This window comes from Mustela putorius, unplaced genomic scaffold (genome assembly GCF_011764305.1).
Source record: "Mustela putorius furo isolate JIRA1106 unplaced genomic scaffold, ASM1176430v1.1 tig00003834_pilon_pilon_pilon, whole genome shotgun sequence".
NCBI lineage: Eukaryota > Metazoa > Chordata > Mammalia > Carnivora > Mustelidae > Mustela > Mustela putorius.
In genome coordinates this window covers 30,699,725-30,706,331 of record NW_025421987.1, presented here as the reverse complement: position 1 = coordinate 30,706,331, position 6,607 = coordinate 30,699,725, and the positions used below count along the sequence as shown (strand labels likewise).

General features: G+C 37.6%; 1 long non-coding RNA gene across 1 annotated transcript in view; it reads right to left on the bottom strand.

The window, feature by feature from the left end:
* Window positions 1-6,607, bottom strand: part of LOC123394346 — a 38,346-nt gene that overhangs the window by 17,200 nt on the left and 14,539 nt on the right. The gene's annotated exons all lie outside the window — the stretch shown is intronic.

Here is a 6,607-nt window from a genome sequence, read left to right as displayed (position 1 = left end):
TAATTGGGATTCCAGAAGAAGAAGAAAGACAGAGGGGAGCAGAAGGTATACTGGAGAGAATTATTGGGGAGAATTTCCCCAATATGGCAAAGGGAACGAGCATCAAAATTCAGAAGGTTCAGAGAATGCCCCACAAAATCAATAAGAATAGGCCCACACCCCGTCACCTAATAGTAAAATTTACAAGTCTCAGTGACAAAGAGAAAATCCTGAAAGCAGCCCGGGAAAAGAAGTCTGTAACATACAATGGTAAAAATATTAGATTGGCAGCTGACTTATCCTCAGAGACCTGGCAGGCCAGAAAGAGCTGGCATGATATTTTCAGAGCACTAAACGAGAAAAACATGCAGCCAAGAATACTATATCCAGCTAGGCTATCATGGAAAATAGAAGGAGAGATTAAAAGCTTCCAGGACAAACAACAACTGAAAGAATTTGCAAACACCAAACCAGCTCTACAGGAAATATTGAAAGGGGTCGTCAAAGCAAAGAGAGAGCCCACAAGTGGTAGATCAGAAAGGAACAGAGACCATATACAGTAACAGTCACCTTACAGGCAATACAATAGCACTAAATTCATATCTATCAATAGTTACCCTGAATGTAAATGGGCTAAATGCCCCTGTCAAAAGACACAGGGTATCAGAATGGATAAAAAAACAAAACCCATCTATATGTTGCCTCCAAGAAACTCATTTTAAGCCTGAAAACACCTCTAGATTTAAAGTGAGGGGGTGGAAAAGAATTTACCATGCTAATGGACATCAGAAGAAAGCAGGAGTGGCAATCCTTATATCAGATCAATTAGATTTTAAGCCAAAGACTATAATAAGAGATGAGGAAGGACACTATATCATACTCAAAGGGTCTGTCCAACAAAGATTTAACAATTTTAAATATCTATGCCCCCAACGTGGGAGCAGCCAACTATATAAACCAATTAATAACAAAATCAAAGAAACACATCAACAATAATACAATAATAGTAGGGGACTTTAATACTCCCCTCACTGAAAGGGACAGATCATCCAAGCAAAAGATCAGCAAGGAAATAAAGGCCTTAAACGACACACTGGACCAGATGGACATCACAGATATATTCAGAACATTTCATCCCAAAGCAACAGAATACACATTCTTCTCTAGTGCACATGGAACATTCTCCAGAATAGATCACATCCTTGGTCCTAAATCAGGACTCAACCAGTATCAAAAGATTGGGATCATTCCCTGCATATTTTCAGACCACAATGCTCTACAGCTAAAACTCAACCACAAAAGGAAGTTTGAAAAGAACCCAAATACTTGGAGACTAAACAACATCCTTCTAAAGAATGAATGGGTCAACCGGTAAATTAAAGAAGAATAGAAAAAAATCATGGAAACAAATGATAATAAAAATACAACGGTTCAAAATCTGTGGGACACAACAAAGGCAGTCCTGAGAGGAACATATATAGTAGTACAAGCCTTTCTCAAGAAACAAGAAAGGTCTCAGGTACACAACCTAACCCTACACCTAAAGGAGCTGGAGAAAGAACAAGAAAGAAACCCTAAGCCCAGCAGGAGAAGAGAAATCATAAAGATCAGAGCAGAAATCAATGAAATAGAAACCAAAAAAACAATAGAACAAATCAACGAAACTAGGAGCTGGTTCTTTGAAAGAATTAATAAAATTGATAAACCCCTGGCCCGACTTATCAAAAAGAAAAGAGAAAGGACCCAAATAAATAAAATCATGAATGAAAGAGGAGAGATCACAACTAACACCAAAGAAATACAAACTATTATAAGAACATACTATGAGCAACTCTACGCCAATAAATTTGACAATCTGGAAGAAATGGATGCATTCCTAGAAACATATAAACTACCACAACTGAACCAGGAAGAAATAGAAAGCCTGAACAGACCCATAACCAGTAAGGAGATTGAAACAGTCATTAAAAATCTCCAAACAAACAAAAGCCCAAGGCCAGACGGCTTCCTGGGGGAATTCTACCAAACATTTTAAGAAGAACTAATTCCTATTCTCCTGAAACTGTTCCAAAAAATAGAAATGGAAGGAAAACTTCCAAACTCATTTTATGAGGCCAGCATCACCTTGATCCCAAAACCAGACAAGGATCCCACCAAAAAAGAGAGCTATAGACCAATATCCTTGATGAACACAGATGCCAAAATACTCAACAAAATACTAGCCAATAGGATTCAACAGTACATTAAAAGGATTATTCACCACAACCAAGTGGGATTTATTCCAGGGCTGCAAGGTTGGTTCAACATCCGCAAATCAGTCAATGTGATACAACACATCAATAAAAGAAAGAACAAGAACCATATGATACTCTCAATAGATGCTGAAAAAGCATTTGACAAAGTACAGCATCCCTTCCTGATCAAAACTCTTCAAAGTGTAGGGATAGAGGGCACATCCCTCAATATCATCAAAGCCATCTATGAAAAACCCACCGCAAATATCATTCTCAATGGAGAAAAACTGAAAGCTTTTCCGCTAAGGTCAGGAACACGGCAGGGATGTCCATTATCACCACTGCTATTCACCTTATACTAGAGGTCCTAGCCTCAGCAATCAGACAACAAAAGGAAATTAAAGGCATCCAAATCGGCAAAGAAGAAGTCAAATTATCACTCTTCGCAGATGATATGATACTATATGTGGAAAACCCAAAAGACTCCACTCCAGAACTGCTAGAACTTATACAGAAATTCAGTAAAGTGTCAGGATATAAAATCAATGCACAGAAATCAGTTGCATTTCTCTACACCAACAGCAAGACAGAAGAAAGAGAAATTAAGGAGTCAATCCCATTTACAATTGCACCCAAAACCATAAGATACCTAGGAATAAACCTAACCAAAGAGGTACAGAATCTATACTCAGAAAACTATAAAGTACTCATGAAAGAAATTGAGGAAGACACAAAGAAATGGAAAAACGTTCCATGCTCCTGGATTGGAAGAATAAATATTGTGAAAATGTCTATGCTACCTAAAGCAATCTACACATTTAATGCAATTCCTATCAAAGTACCATCCATCTTTTTCAAAGAAATGGAACAAATAACTCTAAAATTTATATGGAACCAGAAAAGACCTCGAATAGCCAAAGGGATATTGAAAAAGAAAGCCAACATTGGTGGCATCACAATTCTGGATTTCAAGCTCTATTATAAAGCTGTCATCATCAAGACAGCATAGTACTGGCACAAAAACAGACACATATCAATGGAACAGAATAGAGAGCCCAGAAATAGACTCTATGGTCAACTAATCTTCGACAAAGCAGGAAAGAATGTCCAATGGAAAAAAGACAGCCTCTTCAATAAATGGTGCTGGGAAAATTGGACAGCCACATGCAGAAAAATGAAATTGGACCATTTCCTTACACCACACACGAAAATAGACTCAAAATGGATGAAGGACCTCAATGTGCGAATGAAATCCATCAAAATCCTTGAGGAGAACACAGGCAGCAACCTCTTCGACCTCAGCGGCAGCAACATCTTCCTAGGAACAACGCCAAAGGCAAGGGAAGCAAGGGCAAAAATGAAATTGGGATTTCATCAAGATCAAAAGCTTTTGCACAGCAAAGGATACAGTTAACAAAATCAAAAGACAACTGACAGAATGGGAGAAGATATTTGCAAACGACATATCAGATAAAGGACTAGTGTCCAGAATCTATAAAGAACTTAGCAAAATCAACACCCAAAGAACAAATAATCCAATCAAGAAATGGGCAGAGGGGGCGCCTGGGTGGCTCAGTGGATTAAGCCGCTGCCTTCGGCTCAGGTCATGATCTCAGTGTCCTGGTATCGAGACCCGCATCGGGCTCTTTGCTCAGCGGGAGCCTGCTTCTCTCTCTCTCTCTGCCTGACTCTCTGCCTACTTGTGATTTCTCTCTGTCAAATAAATAAATAAAATCTTTAAAAAAAAAAAAAAAAGAAATGGGCAGAGGACATGAACAGACATTTCTGCAAAGAAGACATCCAGATGGCCAACAGACACATGAAAAAGTGCTCCATTTCACTTGGCATCAGGGAAATACAAATCAAAACCACAATGAGATATCACCTCACACCAGTCAGAATGGCTAAAATCAACAAGTCAGGAAATGACAGATGCTGGCGAGGATGCGGAGAAAGGGGAACCCTCCTACACTGTTGGTGGGAATGCAAGTTGGTGCAGCCATTCTGGAAAACAGCATGGAGGTTCCTCAAAACGTTGAAAATAGAACTGCTCTATGACCCAGCAATTGCACTATTGGGTATTTACCCTAAAGATACAAACGTAGTGATCCAAATGGGCATGTGCACCCGATTGTTTATAGCAGCAATGTCCACAATAGCCAAACTATGGAAAGAACCTAGATGTCCATCAACAGATGAATGGATCAAGAAGATGTGGTATATATACACAATGGAATACTATGCAGCCATCAAAAGAAATGAAATCTTGCCATTTGCGACAACATGGATGGAACTAGACCATATCATGCTTAGCGAAATAAGTCAAGCAGAGAAAGACAACAATCATATGATCTCCCTGATATGAGGAAGTGGTGATGCAACATGGGGGCTTAAGTGGGTAGGAGAAGAATCAATGAAACAAGATGGGATTGGGAGGGAGACAAACCATAAGTGACTCTTAATCTCACAAAACAAACAGAGGGTTGCTGGGGGGAGTGGGTTTGGGAGAAGGGGGTGGGATTATGGACATTGGGGAGGGTATGTTCTTTGGTGAGTGCTGTGAAGTGTGTAAACCTGGTGATTCACAGACCTGTACCCCTGGGGATAAAAATATATGTTCATAAAAAATAAAAAATTATAATCACACACACACACACACACACACACACAAAGATTTTACTTATTTACTTGAGAGAGAGAAAACACGAGCTGGAAGGAGAGGGAGAAATATTCTGAAGCAGACTCCATGTGGAGTGCAGAGCCTAATGCAGGGCTCAGTTTCATGACTAAGAGATCTTGGCCTACCAAGAGTAGGCCACTTAGCCAACTGAGCCACACAGGCATCCCTAGAGGTATTCATTCTTAAACATTATCTTTATTGGATCCATTTCCATGCTTACTAGAATGCTAAAGATGTTGGTTTCTGTGGGGACTTTATAGAACATGCTTTCTTCTCTAGCAGGAACTGGCAATATCTTCATAGGTAGTGATTCAACTACTCAACCATTCTCTCCAGTTTCAATTTTTATTTTCCTTGGATATACAATACAATTATTTTAATTGCTAAGTAAAAGTTTTCTAAAGACTTAATGATTTATATTTAAATTTAACTAAAATAAGAATCATACACAATTTTGCTTGGTCTTGTCTTTGGATCCAATATAAGAAGAGCAAACACATAAATTGTCCCTGAAGGACCCATGTAAGGGAGTGCATGAGATAGCCTTGTGAGTATCTCTGTGATTTTCTCTTCACTACAAAGGAAAATTTATGAAATATACTGAATGAAGTAAGAGAAGTGGAAGAGTTATATTTCATTATATACAGAAATAAGAACTAGCAAGAAGCTTAAGGATAATTTAGGTCTTCATGATGTATATATAAAATCTCAAATGTCTAGACCAAGTACACATAGATATTACATAGTAAGATCTAAGAAGGAAACCAAGGCCCCCTTAACTCATATAGGTCAGTGTTTTCCCCAATAATGTAATATATATTTTTTGTTAAAGTAACATAATCAAGAGAAGTAGAAGACAAAGCATAACTAATAATATTATATATCTGTAACTTGACAAGTATCAAATATATTATTTGTAAACATTTAATGTGTACCTTCCAAAGACCATAGCATACAAATGGAATGCATTATTTTTATTTATGTAGACTGCTTTTTAAAGATAGTGTTGTTAGTGCAAGATAATTTCTAATTCTCTTTACACATAGAAAGAACTAGGAGGTGTAGGATTCAGTAGATTAAAATAACCTCATTAATCGTTTAGATGGAATAGCTAGTCTATATAAGGACCAGAAAGGAAACTTACAAGAGGGAAGAAAATATAAAGGATAATAATATGTGATATTCATGTGAACCCTAGTGCCCATATTTAAGTATTTAAATTGCAAAATTATGATTACTTTTCTTAATAAGAAGATTGGCAGTACAAAAAAAATTATTTCATATATGTAACTAACCATCTGACATTGATTATAGTTTAAAGACAGATATTTTAATAACAATTTAGAAAACTCTTCCAAGTGATCCACTCAAATACTGTTTTACCAATTTATTCTTGTGAAGCTATTTTCAAGCCAATTTCATTCATAGACTGATTTAGAAAATATAGGAAGTATAAAGTTGATGACTCACTTTGAAATCCTATACAAAGAACCAGAATGTTGCAGAACTGGAAGCGGGTTTAGAGATTATTTACAATAATCCTTTCATTTTCCAGACTAGAAATGCGGGGCTCCACAATGTTAAATGATTTGGCCCAGGTGATAGAACTAATAAAAGGTAGAGCTGGTCTAAGAGCTGGTCTAAGAGCTGGTCTAATGGCATACCTGGGTGGTTCAGTGGGTTAAGCCTCTGCCTTCAGCTCAGGTCATGGTCT